Source organism: Dermacentor silvarum, chromosome 3, assembly GCF_013339745.2.
Source record: "Dermacentor silvarum isolate Dsil-2018 chromosome 3, BIME_Dsil_1.4, whole genome shotgun sequence".
NCBI lineage: Eukaryota > Metazoa > Arthropoda > Arachnida > Ixodida > Ixodidae > Dermacentor > Dermacentor silvarum.
Window position 1 is genome coordinate 72,628,124 of NC_051156.1, and position 24,531 is coordinate 72,652,654.

The window sequence follows — 24,531 nt, forward strand, 5'->3', positions numbered from 1 at the left end:
CCGGAATTACGTTATGACAACATAAAGTTTCTCACTTACATGTTTTGCGCACGGGTGCGTTATCCTGTATGTGAGTAATACTCGGCAATCGCTGTATTGGGGACAGGAGAATTCAAGTGTAAAATTCCATATTTTTTCGTCTCATTAACGAATAGATGCTTTTACTAACCTGTCGCTGGTACAATCAGGTGGGAATAAAACTTCCGTAACTTCCTTCCTTGAAAGAGATTCAAAGAAAACAGAGGTTAACAGGGAGATTGCGATTTGAAGTGATCAATAGCGGTTCAACGAGGCCTATCGCCTTGTGCCAACATTTCCAGAACAGGCTTCTCTACGCAAGACTAGTGATGAATACGTGCCCATTTGTCGAAAAGTATCACTGAAGTGACATTTCATGCTCGACCACTGTTGAATACTATAGGAAAGATATTATTGCGTGCATATAGCTGTCATACCTGTCCCGAAGTACATAAACGTGACAGAGTAATTACTATCACATTTATTTATTATTTATTTTGAAAACTGCTGCTTTCAACCAAGAGCATAGCAAGAGGGTAATACAAAAGATCAATACCAAAGTAGGAAATGGCTACAAATAGGAAATATGCAATTTATACAAGTATAATGATCGTAGAAAAAAGAGGACGGGGTTAAAGTAACGAAAAGAAAAAAGATTGGTTGCATAAATACAGACAATGCATTTTTCATACATTTGTGTACAGCACACTTTTCATATTTTTTCAATTTTTCATATTTAGAACAAGAGATTGTCCAAAGTGCTGCGTGCTCAATTTGAGTGCATTCCTTTTAAACAAAATTTATCAGTATACGCAGGGAAGCTATGCATCGCAAGAGCAGTAGCTTTTTAAAATATTACGTAGCTTGCAATATTAGTCGTGATGTTTTACAAGCCGAGTGGTTCCGAAAGTCAAATTGTAGTTTAGGTGCTGCTGCAACACGCGCGCCAAGCAGGCGGTACATCCTCCAGAAAGCTCGGCTATCATGCTTAATTCACACCGCCCATGAAGCGAGCCGAAAAGAGCGGCTTTACGGCAGGGACGTCACTCGAGAAGGGGCATCAGTCCAGCTCCTTGCCGCTAATAGCGTCCACCGAAGCGTGTCAGCTAGTGACTAGGTTGAAAATGCAAACCTGGAACCTATAGGAAGCAATCCGGAAATTGTGAAAGGTGACCTGAAATACGTGGTGCCTGCACCAAGGTTGGGAATTGCATTGCACGCAACTATTGTGACTAGGTGCGCAATGTCTTCATAATCCACTAGGCACCGTAATAACAGAGATTAGGTACCCAGAATTTTTCCGTTAGCCTGTAAAGTTCAGTGTCCGCTAACCACTCTCATACTAAAGCATACATATAAATTTTCTTTCTAATACCGCTAATAATAATTGGAATGTTTTCACCTAATATAATATCGCCAGAGTAGAGTGAATTTTTTACTTAATAATAAATCTTTTATTAAGTTCAAGGCCTCCGAACTTCTGTAAGCTGCGTTTTAAGGAATACATTTAGAAAACAAGCGACAGCCCTCGTCCTTAAAAAGCAATGATACCTGTGGAGCGGTATAATATGGACACTCTGTTTAGAACATAGACAGCTGCAGCAAAAACCATGTTTTTTATTGGAATTTCATTGCGAGGAAAGGCGCCGCATTTTGGGAAAATAATATCAAGAAAAAATAATTGAGAGGTTCTAATCATGGAGAAGTGAATAGGTGTCCTGTTTTTACGACATTCTTTTTAAATAATTAGAGAACTGTATCTGTGTGTTGACGTCTTACATGTGATTTATTGTTGCCAAGTTCCAAATGCGTTTGATGTTATACTGAAAACCCAGTACAAGAAATACTGCAAGTATCTCTGCACGCAGCTGAAAAGAGCGAGAAGAAGCTACCTTGAAAAGAAAATATTGGATACGGGAACAACTGTGATAAAAATGGGTAATAGTAAACTTTTTCCTAAATCCAAACAACAGCCAGGAAACCGTATTTAGAATAAACGACGGTAGCAATGAATATTCAAGCTCTCGTGGCATTGCAGACGTCTACCATGACTTCTTTTTCTCGAACAACTTGGCTTAAGACAAGCTTTGCGATAACCATTTGACACGCCTCCCGCAGTCTTTTTACATGTTTCCTACTATTACCGATGGTTAATAGATTTTAGATTATTAATCGAAAAATCACAAGTGCCGGTCTCGACGATATTAGGCCATGCCATATAAAATTATTTGCTTTTCTTTATGTAACATTCTTGTGGATATTATTAGCTTTATATTTAAAACAAGGACGTTTCCTCGAGAACTCAAGCATGCCAACGTTACCGCAGTTTTTAAATAAGAGATCGGTCATTATTAATGAACTATCAACCCATCTGTGTGATGCCATTCTTCAGCAATATAATCGGGAAGTTAACTAAGAAACGCCTAAGAAATTACCTCACCAAATTTATTATTATTACACGTTATCAGTTCAGACACCGATCAGGATAGTCTACAGATCTAGCCCTAGTATTTTTGCCCTCATTACCTAAAAAAAAGTTATTTATGACAAATCTCTTGAAAACACTGCGGATAACGAGACAGGAGGTCACCACATCGTCTGGTTCCCGGCCCACGTTAGAGGCGTAGTTAATCAAGCGGGATGCAACCCCAACGAGCAGGCCCACTGCCTAGCGCGTGAATTCACGAACCGCGCCCGGGCTAGCGGTCCAGCTCTCTCACAGGATTGCTCCCCTAAAGACCCTCTTATCACCTTTAACGAGATCACATCCCACTACAGACTGAGCAGAAGGAAATTCCCTCCCCCTCACCCAAAATTAAACAGGGCTCAGTCTGTCACGTTCAGGCTCTTACAGACGAGATCGTACCTCACCCCCAGAGCGCTCAATCGGATAGATTCGAACTTCCCGCAATCGTGCTCCAAATGTGGGCACGACTACTGCTCTTTCGATCATATGCTCTGGCTGTGCCCGTCCAACGCGGGCTCTGATCTTCACGACAAGTCCAAGTGGGACGCCCTACTGCAAAGCGCGGACTTTACGCATCAACGACAGGCCGTCCAAAGGGCCCGCGACGTCACCGAGAGTCACCAGCTCCCGGTTCCGTCATGGGCGGAGCCACCAACTTGATTGGGGTGCCTTCAGCTCCCCCAATCTTTTTCCTCAGGACATTTTAATAAAGTTCTTGTCAACTGTCAACTGTTATGATGGTTGTTTTTCCGGCTGTATTATGGTACACCTAAGTAAACCATTTGATACTATTATTCACCAAGTACTCTTTCTAAAACTAGAAGCAATAGGAATATCTGGTCCTACCTTCTACTAACCTGCAGCTACCTCCATAACAGAAACCAAATTTTCAGCGTTTCCGGTACTTAATCAAAGCCAAAGACGACTAATATAGGGTACCACAAGGGTCAATTTTCGACCCACTTCTGGTTTACAACGAAGCTGTATACCTTTCATTGGTCGGAAAATTTCGTGGCGTAAATACAGGACTCCAGGTTAACAATTGAAGGCAAACGGCATATCTTTCTTTGCAATCAGGCATACAGCTTATATACAGGGTGCCCCAGCTTTCACGCAGCACGAATTAAAAAAAGAGGAACGGTGGTACGCGAAGAAAACCTTGTGCGTATTGTTTCCAGTGCAGTGGAGTAGCCGCCAGTAATTTTTTCGTTATTGAGATTTAATTAGTTATTTGTAATTAATTAGGTAACTCGAGAAGTACTGTCATAATTATCAAAGTGTCAATGAGAAAATTGTAGAGCAACATGAAAAACTCCAGATACAGCTTTCTGTTGCTCAATACGTGGTACATAAATGTGTTTTTGCGAGTGTGAAAAGAGCCCGCGAATAGACGCGGAATTGCCACGCGACTGGCCGCTCGAGGCGCCTAAATTTGCGTGTATTCACGGGCATCTTGCCACACTGACTTCCTGGACTGAGTTTCGACATCAGCTTTTAGTGACCTTCGCAAACAACGATCGTCGCGATTCTGCCCAACATCTAATCGAGTCGCGCATCCAGAAGCCGAACGAGAGTGTCGCCATGTTTGTGGAGTACATGACCCGCCTGTTCCGCCGCGCTGACCCAGAGATGCCGGAAGCAAAGAAAATCCGTCATCTGATGCGAGGCGTCAAGGAACAGCTTTTCGAAGGTCTTCTTCGCAACCCGCCGACAACCGTTGCGGAATTCATCTCCGAGGCTAAGTCTATCGAACGAGCACTGCAACAACGTTGCCGACCCTACGATCGCCCAAACAACGCCTCGAGCAACGTTTCTGCTCTGGCTGCCGGCAATGAGTGTTCGCTTCGTGAGCTCATCCGGGAGGTTGTTCGTGAAGAGATTCGCATCCTCCTTGTGACTCTACAGGAGTCAGTCGGGGCTTCTGTAGCAGAAGTTGTGCGGCAAGAAATCAGGCAGGCATTCTCGTTACCCGATTTCCGACTGGACCAACGGTCTGTGAGCTACGCATCGGCTGTTCGTCGTCCTCCTCCAGCAGCAGCCTACAACTCATCACCAATGGCTCGTCCTTTCAACGAGCCGCCATCCCCGCCGTACCACGCGTAGCCGCTGACCGCGCAACCTAGTGTACCTGTGGAATCGTCGGCCTACTTCCCTCCGCAGGCAACTGCAGCTTGGCCACAGAGGACGCCCACAAGTCGACCACTTGTTCGCGACACGGACATGTGGCGCACCGTCAACCGCCGTCCTTTGTGCTTTCATTATGGAGAAGCCGGTCACATTGACCGTTTTTGCCCGTATCGTGACCATGGATACCAGAGCTTTCCACCCTCTTTCCCTCGAGTTCGCTTCGAAAACAGGCGCTACAATGACGATATTACTCCACAAGGACATACATTCATTCGTCGAACCCGCTCTCCTTCGTCCACACCGAGCTCTTCGCCGCAAGGTCGCAGTTACGCCGATGTAGTCAGGGGCGGCATGTCCCCTAGCCCTCGTCGGGGAAACTAACAGGAGCGACCTATGGGGGGGAGGTTGCCGACCGTCGAAATGCTACAACGCCCCCACCACTATGTGTGGAATCGGACAATATGTCTCTGCCGACCCCAAGGGAAGTCGTAAGTGCCGACCTCGCTGTTTTCTTAGACGGACACCCAGTAACCGCGTTAGTAGATACTGGGGCCGATTTCTCGATAATCAGCCAGAAACTAGCCGATAGCCTTAATGAAGTCAAAAAATCAGGGACTGGTCCCCACATAAGAACAGCGGGAGGTCAATTGATAACCCCAACAGGCAAATGCACGGCCAGAGTTGATATCGGCAGCTCGACGTTTGTTGCCACTTTCGTTATCTTGCTGGAGTGCTGCAGAGACGTGATATTGGGAATGGGTTTCCTGCATGAATACGGCGCTATTATAAACATTCCGGACAGGCCGGTCACGTTTTGGATGAACGCAGATTCGGTCGTTCATCCATTCGGTATATATATATATATATATATATATATATATATATATATATATATATATATATATATACTTAGTGACGTCACCACGCTTTCATATATAAACGGGAGACCCGTCTGGCAACTCATTCAGTTCATTCTAAGACTGCCATGGGTAGACCAAGGAAATTAAAGACACCAGAAGAACAAAGTGAATACAATGCTCGACCATATGTGTGTTTCCTGTATACAGCTTCGCCGGACATTCACGTTCGCAGGGCGGGATGGCGGCCAATTTTTTAAAATTTATAATAATGATCTACCTAATTTCATCATGCACTTTAATTGTTTGCTCTATGCTACGATACTACGATATTGCACTCAGATAAAAGCATGAACTGCCAAGTCGATAAACTAATACACCACACTGGTGTAAATTAAGCAGTTTAGAATTTATTCCAGCTAAAACTAAATTCTTAGTCTTTACATCGAATGAACATCATTAGTTCCGTTTCCCACCTTTTGCTTGTCAGAGTAGTTAATCCAGGCTAGCGATGACTGAATTTATTATGGCGTCAGACTAGGTAGAAACCTAAAATAGGACGGCTCCAAAATGAAGGAGCAAAAGGCGGTCTTGAAACAGATGGCGAGAGACCGTCCGTCTCGTCAGGAAGCTGTTGCGGCCATTAGAAAGCCATGCTCTCGACGCCGTCGGACTTCAAAGAATGCAGACACCTCTATTAAGAACGCGTCACATCCGACAACTCCTCCTCTTCTGCCCCCTAGGCTTGGCGGAGTCGAGTCTAAATCTGACTATAAAGTCGTGCCGGAGAACACCAATACTGATTCCCCCTTTCCCTTACCCCCATAGTAGGGTAGCAAACCGGACGCTCGTCTTGTTGCGCTCCCTGCCTTTCCTCTCTTTGTTATCTTTCTCTCTAAAATTTCATTAGCACATTTCAGACGTCAAAAGTATGTCCTATGGTATACGCATCCTGATCTGAGCTCGTCCCTTTTTTTTACTTATCTTTCTCTTATCATTGTATTATGCATTCATTCATTCAGTTATCAGCTACTGTATAATTACATGGGGTGACACACACAGCACTCATCTTGCACCACAGCAAATTGTCCAGAATAGAGCAACCAAAATAATTTTAGCTTATGCTGTACCAATGCCAAACAATTATTACAAGCAAATAGTATCCTTACAGTGTTCGACATAATGAAATACAATCTAGGTATCTGTTTACTTGCGCATATCAACAATCGATTCCTCTTCTCTTTTATTTCGTCGTCTTCATTAGACAACTGTACCAGCATAAGATTCACCCTTAACAGGAACATCACCTTGCCTAAAGTCTCAAATTACTACGGCAAGCAAACTGTTCATTTCAGCGCTTCTTCATTATGAAATTCACTACCATTTGTTTAAAAGAACAGTCAGCCCTTCCACTGGGATAGAGATGGAAGACGAGCGAAGCTGTACTATGGTGGTAACTATGTATTTCCAATTGTGATTATTAAGATGTGATGGTGTATTTGGTTATTTGAACTAATCAATAATGAGAAATATATATGATCCAGTGGTTTTCATTTATTTAGTGACCCCTGGGACCATGGCCTTATGCTCGCTACGGTACACCACCATAGGGCGTACGGCAAAAGTTGGCACGTTCTTCATAAACATGTCACCAACGCTGCGCGCGTTCGCTGCGAACGCGGGCGAAACGCCGCTGCCGTCGACAACAGTTCTGCGCATTGCTGACGTGCGCTGTCAAAACTCTGGCATGAGCAAGCGCGCCAGCAGCAGCAAACGAAGGTTCATGCGGTCTATCGCTTCAACGGAAACTGAGCGGCGAAAGCACAGCGCATACAAAGGTAGGAGCCGTGTTGCAGATCGCCTTCAAGATACCGTGCGCGCGACCACCCATCGTCGCGCAAAGTACAAGTACGCAGTCTATTGCTCGCAGAGCAAAAGCCGCACTCCCTCCCTCCCACGCTGCCTTCCCGCTTTCCTCCTTTCGCGTGGGTGATTGAGTCGCCAGTTCCCATTACGCCCGGTCGCAAGATACGAATTTGGTGCCGCAGATAAACGTCGCTTGCCCTCCCTCTCTCCCGTCCCCCCATGGCCTTTCGCGCAACGGAAGAAGTTATGTTTGCTCTCCGCCGTGCGTTCGCTCCCCGTGAAAGCGCGCGCCCCTCGCGCGCTTTCACTCGCACATACAGCATACGGCCAATGAGTGTTTTTTTTCTACACGCGGAGACGACCATCGGAAACTGAGCCCTTAACAGCTTCGCTGAAAAATAATGACACTACACTCATTTATTACAAAATTGAGAGTTTCTTTTGAATCAATGCAGCCATAGATAATATTTTTTGTATATAAAACCTTATGTATGCATTAGCAAATTTATTGGTAAGTGCTACAGAATTATTATACTATGTTTATTAATAACGTGTGAATCTGTTTAGACATGCCGATTTTCTGTTCAATTTTTTCATATTTCTATATGTGGCTGATTAAGCTTGTCGTATAATTGTTGTAATTCATGTTATATTTTTTATACTTGCTGCCTTTCGAATTGGCTTTTATAGTTATTGATGCTTTTTCTCTGTCGTTGCTATAAGTAAGCTTACTTTTCCTTTCAGGCACAGGAGGTCCCAATTCCGTTTTCGACTCTGGGACGTCCTCCTTTATATTGCAGTTTGTAATAACTTTGTATATAGTAATAAAATTTGAGCCTGATTCTGATAAATTATTTTAACAAATAGTACCAATAAGCAAACGTAGGTTTCGGTGTGCAAGAACTAAATAGTCTCCTAGATTGACCTTTGTTACTATGTATAATCTACGTAGTGACAATTCCACAGTTCAGATTTGAAAGGGGAGCCATTACGATGGTGATGAGCCAGCTCTTAAGAGAAAGAATGTATGAATAGCGTCATATTCCTCGGGAAAGAAAAAAAAAACGACGGAAGGGTAGTTTTGTAGACAGGCTATTGGCAGCACTTTGATACTTCTCAATATTATAAAATACATTAACGTAATCGTAATCATTAACATAAACATAGCGCCTTAGTTTTGTGGTAGTAATTTGAGATCCCATACCAGGCCACATCATTCTTACGGTTTTACCGGACTGGAGGACTTGGTAGTTTTACTATTTCCCTTGACACTTCTTTCTTCTGCAGTTGCATTGAATGCGCCTAGACGAATCCTGGTAACACCGTCAGTGGAATATTACGTGACCTTCAATTGTACAATTCAATGGAAGAAAACAAGTACGCTATTTAACGCAAAAACTTGCATGTCTTGATCAATAAAGCGTTGTAAAGTCGCACTCGCGAAGTTCTTTGGTTGGGCTTAGTGTTGTTTGCCACAACTTTCCCACACAGACCACGGTGAGGCAGCCAACTGCTTCAGTTTAAGCGAACGCACTTTGCCAGCAGCCCTCCTAAATGCCAGAGAAAATAGCACTTGGTCCTTGATTGGGGTGTCGCCTTGACCCTGCAGACTTGTTGCGTCCATGGCGCGACAGCACTTTGTGCTGAATTGATTTGACAATAGAACCGAAGCCCATGTGCTGCCACTTCGTGGTTCCGGGTTGTCTGTGACTATTTTACGACAGGCGGCGTGCTTTCGTATTCTAGCTCCACGGGAGTGGCGGTCTCGATAAATGTCCATAATCACTTCAAGCGCAGTGCTTGTTGTTATTACCATCACGTTTTTTATCCCCTGGTTGGTGCGCTTCAGGTCTCCCTTGTTTCACTGTGGTTTGGGGAGTCCTACCGGTAACGTCTGGCGGAGCGAATGACCCATACGACTTTCTGCTTTGTTGGGCCTAACAAGGGGCTTGCGCCAATAACATCCAATAATCATCAACAAGGGGCTTCGTTGCTCACTTGGGCGTGTTCGGGTGGAAATTGCTTGCGAAGAAGATTGTAGGGTGTGAGGGTAACACGTCGCTTGCGACAATCATTCTCCATGATAGCGCAATGGGTATCACACTGCTCTGCTGAGCTCGAGGTCACTAGTTCAATCTTGGTCTCGGCTGCCACATTCCAATGGAGCCAGAATGCAAGAACGCCCGTATAGCATGCATTGTATGCATGATAAAGAACTCCAGGTGGTCAAAATTATTCCAGGGTCTCATGTTGCGGCGTGCTTCAAAATGTGATCGTTGTTTTAGGCATATAAAACCAAACAATTTCATTTTCTTGCAATAGTTTTTGTTAAGCTTTCTTTATAAAAATTCGTAGTGCTTGGCAACGTGTTTTGCAGAAAACGCGTGACTTGTTACAGCTGACGTCCTACCAGGCCAGCATATATGATGAATTCAGTTGGTTTTATGGCTCCTTCTCGTGCTAATTGTCTTTGGATAATTTTAGGCAGTGTTTTCTTGTTGTTGCGTCCATGATAGGAATTCACTTTAAGAGATAATTTCTCACAAATAGGTCTCAGAACTTTTTTTGCACCAGCGTCGGGAACAGGGGCTGAATCATAGGTCGGCGCACTCAATCATGAGTGCACTCACTCACACTCACTCGCACTCATTTCAAAGGCTTGAGTGCGAGTGCGAGTGAGTGCTAGTGAGTGTGGGTGCAGGTGAGTGCGAGTGCGAGTGAGTGCCAGTGAGTGTGAGTGCAGGGGAGTTCGAGTGCGAGTGAGTGTAAGTGAGTGCGAGTGCGAGTGAGTACTAGTGAGTGTGAGTGCAGGTGAGTGCGAGTGCCAGTGAGTGTGAGTGCAGATGAGTGCGAGTGAGTGCCAGTGAGTGGGAGTGCAGGTGAGTGCAAGTGAGTGCCAGTGAGTGTGAGTGGAAATGAGTGCGAGTGCGAGTAAGTGCCAGTGAGTGGGAGTGGAAGTGAGTGTGAGTGGAGGTGAGTGCGAGTGAGTACCAGTGAGTGTAAGTGGAAATGAGTGCGAGTGCGAGTGAGTACTAGTGAGCGTGAGTGCAGGTGAGCGCGAGTGAGTGCCAGTGAGTGTGAGTGCAGGTGAGTGCGAGTGCGAGTGAGTGCCAGTGAGCGTGAGTGCAGATGAGTGCGAGTGAGTGCCAGTGAGTGTGAGTGCAGGGGAGTGCGAGTGAGTGCCAGTGAGTGGAAGTGAGTGCGAGTGAGTGTCAGTGAGTGGGAGTGGAAGTGAGTGTGAGTGGAGGTAAGTGCGAGTGAGTGCCAGTGAGTGTGAGTGGAGGTGCTTGCGAGTGAGTGCGAGTGAGTGTGAGTGCAGGTGATTGGGAGTGAGTGCCAGTGAGTGTGAGTGCAGGTGCGTGCCAATGAGTGTGAGTGAGTGCGAGTGAGTGTGAGTGGAGGTGAGTGCCAGTGAGTGTGAGCGGAGGTGAGAGGCAGTGAGTGTGAGTGGATGTGAGTGCCAGTGAGTATTAGTGAGTGCCAATGAGTGTAAGTGTGAGTGTGAACGTGGTGAGTGCCTGTGAGTGTGAGTGGAGATGCGTGTGAAGGTGACTGAGTGCTGTGTGAGTGGAGCTGAGTGTCAACGTGACTGAGTGCTGCGAGTGTGAACGTGATGAGTGCTTCTGCGTGTATAGAGGTCAGTGTGAACGTCAGTGTGAGTGCAGGAGAGTGTGAACATGAGTGAGTGTTTTTGAGTGGGAGTGTGCACGCGGTGAGTGCTTGAACGTTAAGCAGAAGTGATATCGGTTCACCTTGCTAGCGGAAAAATGGACGCACGTTGCGTGACAAGCTCACTCGCGCTGATGACTTATTGCGCTAGCACATTGTGCACACCAAGATAGAAACCACTCACTAAGGTGGTAATAATCCAATGTTCAGGAATGAGTGAGACAATGTATAGTGAAATGAGCGGATATATTATATTTCGATAGCAATTATATGGACACTCCAAGCGCACTTCTGCCGTGGTCGTGGACTTCATTGTGAGGTTCCCTGTAAAGTCCAAACACGGTAACATCGTCGCCGCGTGCCGCGAGGGTACACACAGTGTGCCCTCGCGGCACGCGTCGTGCTTGCGAGGGTCAGCCGACGCTTGCTGCTCAATCTCGCGCGCGCGAGGGAAAAGGTGGGACGGAAGCGCGCGGCTTCTGTCGCGTGCCAGGCAGGGGGGGGGAGTCGGGTCTTCGTAGTCCGGTGGCGGTCGTGTGGACGTCGTGTCTCGAAAGCGACCTGCGACGCAGAAACAGTGCGCGACCGTGCGGGCCTCCTCTTCAAAGCGTTTGCGACGTGAACAAAGTTAAACTAGAGCCGGTAACTTCGTATGCGCTGTGTTTTCGACGTTTACTTCGCTTTGAAGCGAGAGGCGGCACGGAGATCAATGCGCGCCTCCTCACTGCAGCGTTCTGACAGCGAGTTTCCTAGGTCATCGAGCGAGATGTGTTCATGTTTGCCTGTGCGCACGTGACACCATGCTTGTCTATTTAGTTAGTAGGCGAATGTTTACAAGTTTATACGGCCCAATAAACTACTATCCTTGCTTCGTATAGCTCTCTACTAATTTGTTATCGCAATCGAGGCTTCGCCTTTCGGGCGAAACTGCGACATTTTCTTCAATACCCATGAGAATATGTATGGGCTGATGGCAAACATATCCAAATCATGACCGGCAAGTTTTGCCATGACTTCCAGTGAATGAAGACGCTTAAAACCGTGTGATTTGCTACAGCTTCGCTCGTCATCCGCCTTCAGAGGGTGGAATGGCTCCTGGTTTTTTCCTTCTTCCATCTTAAACGTACATCTACGAGCTCCTTATATAAACAGGCAGAGCGGAAGAGGGACTAGCCAAGTTAGCACAGAGTAACAGACACGCACGCTCGCCTACATGGAGAAAAAGCGAAGATGTAATGATAGATACCGCTTTGTTCTCCCTTTTGTGTGTTTATTTGGGCGTTAAGTGGTTGACTAAGTATACGTACAGTCAATCTCTCCATCTATTTCCCGCTTTCTTGGCGGAATCCGACCGAAGGTGAGCTTAGCGAGCATGGGCGGCAAGCATCTAATGTCAATGACAGAGAGGTATGGACAGAGAGAGGTTGGGGCTGTAACGGTATTTATTAAAAACAGTGAAATGGCCAGCGTTGAACGTCGGCAAAGCGAAATTTGGGTCATGGTCTTTCTCACTTGAGTCGCGCAGCTGCAGCAGCGCCACTATTGCTCTCTTCGTCATTATACTATGGCCCCACGAGAAACGAAAACAAATAGCCATCTTGATGACTCGGGCTGACGTGCACGCCACTGGAACTAGACACTGGAACTGGAACTAGAAATCGGCGTCATGGCGCTAAGGACTCAAGCACACGATATATTTTCGACGGAGACTGCAAAGCTGTTGTGACGCAACATAGCATTCGCTTATGCCCCAAAAGCTGTTATTGAATCTTTCCGGAAGTTGAAGGCAAGATAATTGCTTTTTGTTCCTGGAATGCCTGGCATTAAGTCTTGAGTTCTGTTGCAGTGCAAGCGGACCCATAACGCCTAACTGCAGTTGTGCTTGTGGGGAATAGGGATACTTCAGATGTGGAGCTTCGTCGGCAGTAAACCTGTGGAAACAGTCCCGTCAGCCTTCTTACTCGGAGTATTTATCGAACATGCCCAACTGCGCTGTAAAGAGCTCGCAACGGACACAGGGCAGCGTCACTTGGTGGTGCGGTTATATTGTAAAAATGTCTTTCTCTTTGAATTAATTTTTGCACTGCTCAATAAATCAGAGCGCTCAGGTAATGAAATAATGGAATGCTTTTTAAGGAAAATTTGAGATCACGTCCTAATACCTTTATTATTGAAAAAGGGCCATTAAAAGTATTTTAAAACTTTGGCATTTATGGTGCATGAATTACACATGATTCAGCGAACTTCTCAAATATAATAATAATTTCGGGGGTTTTACTTGCCAAAACTACAATATGATTAAGCGGCACGCCGCATTAGCGGACTCAGGATTAACCTTGAGCACCTGGGTTTCTGGCATTCGGCCCCCATCGAAATGGGGAACAAAATTGGGGCCGCGGCCGGGGATCGATCCCGTGTCCACAAGCCAATATGCCGTGTCCACAAGCCAAGTAGCAGTGCTACTTTTCATATGTAATGGCGCTTGCAAAACCTCAAGGATAATCTCAAAAGATAGCACAAGCACAAAAGTCAATAGCCAGCGGGTTTTATTGCACTGAATTTAACGTGTCTACTGGTGTCAATTATTGGATTACAGGTATTCTGGGCTGTTCACCATGTTTGTGATACTTCCCCCAAAACTGCTTTGGTAGCAAAGTGAAATAAAATCTGCAAAATGTTCCAATTCACTAGTTTCTTCAGGGCTGAAAAAAACTAAGCACAGAGATATCTCCTCATCCTAAACTCCTCGCGGCTCCGTTTCCTCTTGTCACTTGACACTCGCCCTCCCAGTTTCGGCGCTTGCTCGGGACGCGTGAAGCCGCTTCCATAGAGTTAAGCGAGTTGAGACATTTAATAAGCTCTGCGGTTAGCGCATGGGTTTTCACCGTGGCTAAGATTGCATACGTCCACTCGGTGGTTTCCAAGAATCTTTCAGGTCTCTCTTATGATTTTGGCGTTGATTATATTTTATATTGTGTAATACTTTAGAAACAATGCGCTGTTGGCTTCCGTGAAGCAAGTGAGTTTAGTGAAATTGAGCAGAATATCTGCGCGGTTTTATTATTATTATTTTTTGTCACACTGTGCTTGCTGACTCCTGCAACTCGCAACTGTTTTGAAACCAGGTCGCTTTCTCCAGCCCTGCCAAGCTTGCGCGTACTACATTTATATAGTTTATATTTCTGTCGTGATCTCGGCATTTATTGGGCGAATGGCTCTTCCGCAGAATCCTTCTCGTTGTTAGGCGGGACAAGGGTGGGAAAATATTTTCTTTCCTGCAGCGAAAAGAGCGCGGCTGAAATGCGCTCAAGCAGGCGAACAGAAGTCGCGTAGCGTTTATTTTTTATTTTATGAATACTGCCGATCTCGAGATCATTGCAGGGAGGGCATACATATAAATACAAAAGAAGCACAGTCAAGTAATTTATGCATGTAAAGCACTAAAGCACTAGCTGAATTATTACATGAAATTATTAGTAGCAATAAGCTTGGTATGAGTAAACAAATAGAAATCACGAAAATGACAAGATGTGCAATGATGCGATCAGATTACTCGACAAAAATCCCGATAGAGGTTTAAAAAAGAAGTGTTCACAGAAACTGCTCAGCATGTCCATTCATTTCCACCATAGCTAATGTTACGCTGCGCCTCTGTGGTAACCGTTAGCGCGAGCGCAAAGCGCAGACATAAAAAATCTGGCATCCGAAAACGTTTGCAGACGGCGCCAAAGGGCCGTGATGAGTAAGGCTCGTCGGCTTTAGGGAGGCGGCGACGAGTCGGTGAGACATAACCGTTGGAAGTCACGTGTGCTGTGTGCGCGCGTGCGCGTGTGTACCAACGGCGCCTACTCTTCCTTCGGACGCTCACCCTTGTCCCCGTCCGCCGACGCGACAAGTTGGCACTGGGTGCTTGGAGGAGCGCACATGAGACGGTTGTGCCCATTTATGGTCCGATCTTGCGCCTGCGTTCTTGATTGAACCAGACCGTGTCTCATGTCTCAAATCTCCGGATGGCTCCCATTGGTCGAGTTAGTGAAGCCGCTCTTTTCGACGCTAGCGCCAAGGCGCCCTTAAGTTACGGCCCTTACAGGTGGGCGATACTGTATAAAAATGGTGGCACACATGGTTGTTTACGTCGTAATTTTTCGGTATGTTTTTGTTATACCGACTTGGCCGCCTCGCTACCCGCTCCGCCCTTCCCCTCTCATGTTGCGCGCACGGGTTGTGTGTGTGTGTGTGCGTGTGTGTGTTTTTTGCCTGTGCTCGACGCGTTTTTGTTGCGCGCGTGCGCTACACCGCGCAATAGTTTTTTTTTTTTTTGCAGTTGCTGTCATGCACTAGTTGCTCTGTTTCCCCATGTTCGCTCGCCCGTAGCGATGTATTAAACCAGTGCGTTTTACGTCTTGTCTGCCTGCCGTTCCCTCGGTGATCAGCGAGTGACAAGCTCTGAGCGAACGCTGTTCCAAGTTGGCGGCCGCTCGAAGTTATGAAGAAGTTATTTAAAGATAAAGTGTTAGTAACGGAACGACTAAGTTCATTCCGTTCTCTAATTGTTTTAAGGGAATATGAACATTTAAAGCAATTCGACTTAAAGGTGTATTCTTTAAGTATTCGAGAGTGCTTCTAGGGTGTTGATCTAGAACGATTCAAAGAACTTAGTACATATACTTCAATGTTTGTCCCCATCAATAAATTGAAACGAAAACTCTAGTCGTGCTAGTTCTGCTCCACTTTGCAGTGTTAATAAACCAGCTCTCTTTAATAATTCAGTCAATGAATCCGTTAACTTGTATTTATTAAAATAGAACCTTATTGCCTTCTTCTGCACCATTTCCATTCGTGCGATGAGTTAATTTGTGTACGGAATGCAAACAATATTGGCGTGCTCCAGAACTGGTCGAACAAGCATTTTGTAGGCCAGCAGATTTGCATCTGGGGTCGCAAGACGAAGGTGCTTTCTCAGAAAGAAGAGTCGCTTTAGTGGCTCAGCGTGTACATTGATTTCCACTTGCGGTTATTTTGTTAACATGGCTTTCCCATCGGACAGCGTGCGTTAAAGTGACAACTAAATATTTACGCTGAAAATCACTAGTGAGATGTGTGTCATTAATAATGTAAGTAAAATCAGATATCTGTTTCTTTCTACTTACTGTTAGCGTTACAGATTTTTGGGCATTTAGAGTCATCTGCCACTCCTGGCACCAAGAAAAGGCAGAATTTTGTATATGGTGATTATCACTGCGATTAATTTCTCGGTTCGAAATACAATAGTCTGCGAATAGACGGATGTTACCATGTAATCGGGACGACAAATCTTTTATGTATATTAAAAATAAAACTAGGACCAAAACCCTGCCTTGGCGCACTCCCGATGCAACAGGTGCTAAATTGGAAGCTTCGTTATGAATAGACACGAATTGTGAGCGGTATAGATCGGCACACTCACTCATTAGTGCACTCCCTCACACTCGCACTCATTTCAAAAGCGTGAGGGCGACTGAGTGCCAGTGAGTGTGAGTGGAGGTGAGTGCGAGTGAGTGCCAATGAGTGTGAGTGCAGGTGAGCGCGAGTGAGTGCCAGTGAGTGTGAGTGCAGGTGAGTGCGAGTGTGCGTCAGTGATAGTGAGTGCAGGTGAGTGCGAGTGCGAGTGAGTGCCAGTGAGTGGAGGTGAGTGTGAGTGCGAGTAAGTGCTAGTGAGTGTGAGTGCAGGTGAGTGCGAGTGCGAGTGAGTGCCAGTGAGTGGAGGTGAGTGTGAGTGCGAGTGAGTGCTAGTGAGTGTGAGTGGAGGTGAGTGCGAGTGCGAGTGAGTGCCTGTGAGTGTGAGTGGAGGTGAGTGCGAGTGCGAGTGAGTGTCAGTGAGTGTGAGCATGCGCTGCTGTGGAAGGCAGTAACCTCTGCATAATTTCTGATAGGCTGTGTTTCTGTATGCGCGCAGTAGCCTCAATTTTCATGCTCGTCATGACACTCTATTCTGTGCTAGCAAATGGAAGGGTATTTCCTTCCCTGACTACCGTCAAGTTTGTCATTGATGACACACACACACACACACACACACACACACACACACACACACACACACACACACACACACACACACACACACACACACACACACACACACACACACACACACACACACACACACACACACACACACACACACACACACACACACACACACACACACACACACACACACGCACGCACGCACGCACGCACGCACACACACACACACGCACACACACACACACACACATACACACACACACACACACACACACACACACACACACACACACGCCCAGAGTCATATTGAGAAAACGACGCGGGCGAGTATCAGTGGGTATACTTCGTTCTTGGTACAAAAAACGCAGCATAACGTTCCTAAAGACACCACTAAGCTTTTTTTTTGCAATAAGAAAGCCAGTAACAGGCAACAGGCCATGGGAAGACCAGACGACAAAGAAAAGCGACATCTGACAACAGCCATCGTCGTCTTGTGATTGACTGAATATGCTTATTCTAAACCCCAGACTAACATCAGTCCGGGGCGAAATGACGTCGCTCACGTTATTCAGTTTCTTCATGCGATGTTCTTTCTATAGTTTTCTCCTCTCACTTAGGCTTTCTTAAGAAAGCCTTCACAGGCATTTGTGAATCCAGCGCAAGAATTTTCGTACAGCCGGCAACAGTCTTACGGTGCTCCGCGCCTGCTGCGCAATAGTCAGGTCACCATGACGGGGCGAAAAAGCCGGTCACAGTGGCATCGTATCGCGAAATGAACTAGGTGAAGCGTGCACGACACTAAGCGCTGTCACTAAAATCCGTCGTATCAGCAAGCATTTCAAGCATTATCAGCATTTACGTCGCTCGCATTATGCTGGCTTGTGCGCTCTCCAGGCGGCGCACAGTTTGATCACTTTATTCAGTCCGTTCGGACAAAGCTATAGCATTTGTATGTAATTTGCGCTGTAAGGGCATATCTCATGAATTGTACTGAAGGACTGAACGAACTTCACATCAAGGCCCTGGTGCTTGAAGCATACGGATGACAACTAAACATTATGTCTTTTATGTGTAACTTTCATATTTGCGTTCGACCACACCGCACGTATCCGCAACTTCTCAAGGTTAAACTCTGCCTCAGCGGTAGTTCTGGCTTCACATGTTTTAATTAACCTCTAGAAAAGTTGAAAATCAGTTATCGAGAAAACGTTCAGGCAAGGAGACACAATCTCTCCAGTTATAGTAACTGCACACTTACAAGCAGTTTTCAAGTATTCAAGGATCAAGGGCGATGATCAACGGCGAATGTCTCCACAACATTCAGCTCCCCGATGACATTGTCCTGTTCAGAAACGCCGGGGACACATTTTAACAATTTATTCAGGACTTTAACCGAGAAAGCGCAAGAGTAGGTTAACAAAGGTAATATTGAATAACCTCTTAAGCAAACAAGAATTCATGATCGGCAGTCAGCCGCTAGAGTATGGAAAGGAGTAAGTTTATCTAGGTGAATTACTCACAGGGGACCCTGATCATGAGAAGGAAACTTACAGAACAATAAAATTGGGTTGGAGTGCATACGGCAGGCATTGTCGTTGAAAAGAAAAGTATACTACCATTCCATTTTTCAAGTACTATCATACGGGGCAGAAACTTCGAGTTTAAGAATAAAGCTTGAGAATAAGTTAAGGAGCGCTCAAACAAGCGACGGAGCGAAAAATATTTTGCCTTACCCTAAGAGCGAGGAAGAGAGCGGTGTAGATCAGACAGCAAACGGGGTAGTGGTAGTTGAAATTAAGAGGACAAATAGGAGCTGGGCAGGCCGCGTTCTTTATAGGGTAGATAATCGGTGGTCCATTACAAATAAAGAGTGGGTGCTAGGGGAAAGGAAGTGCTGTCGAAGACTGCGAAAAATTAGCTGAGGTAATTAAATCAGGAATTTTGCAGGCATACCTTGAAATCAGCTAGCGCAGTTCAGGGGTAATTATACATCGCTGCGAGACGCCTTTGTCCTGCAGTGAACATAAAAGTACGCCGATGACGTTTTAGCACATCCAAAATTCGTGCGGAATTTTACCGGACTGTTTCTCTTGAGCCGGAGTTCACTTTGTACTGGGAGGCCACATTTGCATGCTTATAGAAGGGCGGTCGGGCGCAGCTTGGATTCCACCACTCACACCTTGGCATCGTCCTATATGTGAAGTTACTGCTCTGAACAAAGTGCGCCAGTGTCGCAACATCGACGACTTGAACAGATTTGATCTGAAACCAGCTAGAATGCTGAACCGCTATGTGCTTCGAGTACGTTGGTGCGCAGTATTCTGACGTGCACTTGAACGTGTGTTCTTATGAGGCTGGTAAATTTATGGCAACGTTGGCAGTGAGCATCGTGGTGATGTTGACTGATTAGCCTTGAATTCATTGAGGGGCCACTTGGGATATGACAGACAGCGTAGTTAAGGGCTCCAGGCCCTGACATCACCAACCCATGATTTATTATATGTTCCCAAAATTGATGTGTACGCGCCTTTGTGCATTCCGCCTGAACCTGCAAAACAAGATCTTGACGTGGTCCAAGGCATCATCGTGTTTTATCAGCTGAGGAGAAGCCAAGAGGTGATGAATGCTGATAAGATGTCAAAGTGAAATAGGTAGCGAAACTTGCAGGTGTGGCTGTTACTTAGCGAAGTTTTCTGTTATAATTTGGGAGTGTCGATAACCATGGCTTCTTTCTGCATTTCTTTTTTACGGCTGCTTTGATAGTTCTCCACGCTCTCGACAGCGATCCTACGCGAAGGGAGCGCGCGTTTCGTCGTCGGTTGGCGCTTGACGATGTCGCCGACCAGCCCGTTAGACGGTACGGGCTGTCGAGGGAGCTGATATTGAGCCTATGCACGGTATTGGAACTGCACCTGCAACCGTATGCCGCGCGATCACAAACCATTCCTGTGAACATACGGGTGCAGTGTCCCTTGCCTTGAAGCCATATGAACTATATATTATGTAGCTTTTTTATATCCGTAATTATTATCGAAATGAAGACATTTAGTTGCTTTATAATAGAGTGGAGGAGGTGGTGGTGATGGTGGCGATGTATATACAGGCGGGGTGAGCCAGGTAGACCTAGCCGGCAATTGCTTTGACTGAACGCCTCTTTCTGCGCCAAATATGTCACCATGTGTCCATGAGTCCTGTCTCTCACAGAAATGTGAAAAGAAAGCGCAACGCTTTCACTGCAGTTATTTTGATGGTGGTGCGGTGACCGGGCAAGCACGGATGAGCTTGTCGGCGCTACAGCAGACGCCCAGAAAAGGAAGTGTGCAGTGATTTTCCGTGAGAAAATAGCCTCAACTACATATGCATGATGTGCGATCATGCTATCAGTTTACCGCACTTCTTTCATTTCTTGTCGTTTATTCGGAGCTTTGCTTCTTCCTCACTCTCACGCGACGCCGTAAGTTAAATCTGTTGCCACTTCGGTTGCACTCTTATCAAAGCGTAAGAACTTTTTGGCTAAGAAATTTCGTAAGCGAAGCGCAGCTTAGTGAATTCTGCCCCAGATATAATTTGAAATGCGAACACAATATTTTGCCGTGTTTAAAATTTCAGAACTATTTGATGTAACTTCCTAGTAATCGGAAAATTATATTCGTGTTCTACTAAAGCTCCATGAAGTACGAATCTCGCACAGTTATAGTACCGACGCAGTTGAACACAAATCAACAATATTGGCGGTGGTCACGCATGCGGTGGCTGCGCGTATATGAATAAATATTTTAACGTACTATATTTAAACGCTGGCTTGTTGGTTATTGTTTTTCTAATGAAGGTAAGCTGAAGAGACAAAATAATTAAAAAATGATCGCCATATCCACGAAGTGAATGATGAGTGGGCGAAGCTCCGGAGGTAACCTGGTAAACCGTGAATCCTCCGTAGATTTTGCCCACTCGATCATCATACAAAAATGTGACACAGAAACACGGGAGTGTGGTGTGATTATATATACAGTATACACACAATGTTTTGTTATTTACATATTGATGCAGTATATAAACAATGTTTCATTATTTACACATGGGGTAGATGATGATTTGGTTCAAGAGCTCTACGGACCACAAGCAGGGGGTTCCCCTGATTCTGTTTTAGTCATATATGACGTTAAGCTTAGGAGAACGTTTCCCTTTGAGTATAACGGCACTGTGGTCCGTAAAGTACAAAGTCAAGGGATCGTGAATCTGGATCGGTGGTGGCTTGTGCTTGCTGCCGGTGCTGACGTCTCGCTTCGGCCTCGCGGGCCCTCAACTCCTGGTCCGCTTGTCAACGAGCCCGCGCCGCTTCCGCTTGACGAACTCTCCCCCCATGGGTGCTTCGCATACTACTCAGGGTTCCCCTACGGGAAGATGGTGTAATTTTTTTTCTCTTAATAAATATTTTTCCTCCTCCTCCTCCTCCTCCTAGTAGAAACGTAGCCTCTTGCATGGGACGATATTCTGTTAGTGTTTCGCACTTTTGATATTTCAGCCTGAGAAGATTTAACATAAAAGGCATGCGCTGTCGGCGTTATGTTTCATGACATTTGTGGGCTGTCCTTCTCAAAATTTCGAGGAATACTTTTCCTCGAATACTTTTCCCAGGTATTAGCAATTTAAGTGATAGACGAACTGTAGCTTTATTTTTTTCACCACCATCTGCACATGGCGTAGAGAGCCTACAAGATGGCGAGATGACGAGTGCCATCTGGATGGTGTTGTTGCAAAGAAACGAGCGGGAGAGCGCCGCTTTATGGTTGGTAGGAACGCTGAAAAAGGGTTTCGTGTTTGAGTTTACGTGTAACAGAATTATGTTTTCTCGTAAATTCAAATTACAATCTGACGCTATGTTGTCTGTAGGTTGTGTTTAGGTTATGCTTTACGAATTTAGCGCGATAGCGTTAAGGTGCCCGAGTCGCAGAAAATCCGGCGTCAGTGTCGGCGCCGGCATCCGCGGCTGAGAAAATCATCCCGAACCACCCCGATCACGCAAGCCCTCCACGTGGCGCAGAGGAGTTAGTGAAATAGTTGAATTTCTCAAAGTAAAATTTGTCAGAAAAATTGTAAAGTACGATTGAACCACAACCTACAGACAGGATAGCAACCAATTGTAATTTGAATGAACGAGAACACATAATTCTGTTACGAGGAAACAAAAACATAAACCCCTTTTCCAGCATTTATACCATGCAACAGCGGTGCGCCCAGGTAGGTTACTTGCAAAAGCACTATCAAGATGGCCCTCGCCTCCTTGGCAGGTTAGGGAGCCTACATAAAACAGCGCTTGCATGTAGGCTCCATACGGCTGGTCAAACTGAGACTTGCCTGCCTAATGCGTTTTGGACACGCACGCGCCTCGGGGCTGCAGCAAACATTTAATAAACTAATGAACAAGGTCATAGGACATTCACATTTTGATATAAGTCGGCTTAAATTGCCCTTGAAAAAATTTCATAGCAATGCATTTGTGTTTAAAAGTGAAGCCGACATTATGGGAATCGGTGGAAGCTTGGTCCCACGCTAAGTGTTGCAGTGAAGCTTAGTAAGAAAGAAAAATGCGATCCGAACGGGGCCCGATAACGCTATCGCGTCCCAGTCTCAAAGGCGAAGCTTAAGCGTCCTCCAATTTTCTGACGCATTTTATTTTGAGAAATTAGTTCCCTAAAGCGTCTGTGCCACGCGGAGGGCCTGTGTGATGGTGGTTCGGAATGATTTTTCGCGAAACGACGGTCGGCGACGACAACGGATTTTTTGCGACACGGGGCCCTTGATGCTGTCGCGTTAAAACTGCTGTGTTAAGCGGCGCAGAAAGGCAACGGCGTCGACAGGTGAAAATAGCTTTGATCCGGCCATAACGCCTTCGCGTGTTCGTGGCGCATGCTGCGAACTCTGCCACTCGCATTCCTGAAGGTGAGCGCGTCGCAGCTCAACTGGCTGCCCAAGGCACTACGGAGTCGGACAAAAACGCTTGTACCGTCGCCGAAGCGACTCGACAGCTGGACGCCGCTCGCAAAGATGACTCCACGCGCTAAGCAAACCTGCAACATGGTCGCCGGCCCGCAATTCGTGCGCCTTTCGCTGCAGCCGACCGTGAGTCACGAAGCAAACATGCATGCAACATCTTCTGTGAAGACACGTTTCACTTTCGTGTTCTACTCATTTCTATGAAAGAGGGATCAACCATACTTTTTGCCCTTTTTAATGGCAGAAGATTTAGGATAAAAGAAATGCGCAGGGAACACAATGTTTTCATGCGTCTCTCCGGCACGCGGCAATTCTCAAAAATTCTGAGCAATGATTCATTCACGAATGCAGACGTGATTTGAGGAACGTTGGCGGTAGAATAGTATAGCATTTAACTGGCATATATGGCATAGGCAGAATAACAGAGTGCTTATAAACAAATATGCACGAAACATCAAGGCGATGGCGACGGCGAAAGATCGCCCCGAGTGTCATAACGGTTTACTGTGCTCAAACAGTTTAGTAGGAGGAAATTCGGACGGACTCTAATCACTGCTTGTGACATATATGCAATTAGAACTTGCACTAACAATAAATATAGCTGTTGAGGCAAGTATTGTGCAGAACCAGTTTGGTAGAATTCGGGTGGGGCTATGGTGATTTCTAGTGAAATATGTCTAGTTAGAGCATTCGTTTACAATTAGTTCTAGCTGTAACTACATTAAAGATGCAATACCAAAATTAAAAAAAAAAACTCTTGCGCTAGTACCAACTTTCGCAACGAATACTGGGCTCCATGCATTCACTAGTTCAGCAATAATAATGTTGTTCAATTTTATAAGCTTTCAGCGCCTGTTTTTGTTATATAACACATGTTTCTTTTGTGAGATATTACCGGGGCCACGAAACAAGTTCATCTGATGCCTATTACAAGATGAAACAAGTTTTCGAGAAAATATTGGACTGTTTGGTCTTACCGTGTTTCAGCAACAACAGCAGCTACGAGGAAAATGATACGTAGAGCCTTCATTGCTTCTTTCACGAACAGCAACTGTATTTCAAGTGGCTGATTCGCGCATTATTTATATTAGGATACCCTGAACCTCTGACATTTGATTTAAGGGGCTCAACGTATTGAAACAATCAAGTACAATTCATCACTTATAACGTTGACTACAATACATATATTTCGTCAAATAAATGACAAAGTGGCAACCTCCGCATGCTATTGTCTGTGATTTCTGCGTCTATGGCTGCACCGCTCACGCGAATGCTCTTCTTTGTGCAGGCGCTACTCAATTCAGTTTCATTCCAGTGATTTTCAAGAAGTTGGAAAGGCGGATCTTTGAAATCTGCGTCATCGGCCGAAGAATCTTCGCTCGTCTGTTCTTCTTGGGAAGCCATCAATGGAATCGACATCTGTGACGGAACGGACACCACCGCTGCTACTCCTAGCCTTAGTTCGATTCCAGCCAACAAACCCTCGAACGTCGCTTATCGCCTATCATCATTAGCATCATAATCATC

At 45.7% G+C, this 24,531-nt stretch overlaps 1 long non-coding RNA gene across 1 annotated transcript; it reads right to left on the reverse strand.

Moving 5' to 3' along the window:
- Nucleotides 1-24,082, reverse strand: LOC125943818 (uncharacterized). Its single transcript, XR_007465918.1, has 3 exons — nt 23,982-24,082; nt 170-217; nt 1-91 (listed from the first exon to the last, which is right to left on the reverse strand). It is a non-coding gene; the product is annotated as an uncharacterized LOC125943818 (long non-coding RNA).
- Between the last annotated feature and the right edge of the window lie 449 nt (nt 24,083-24,531).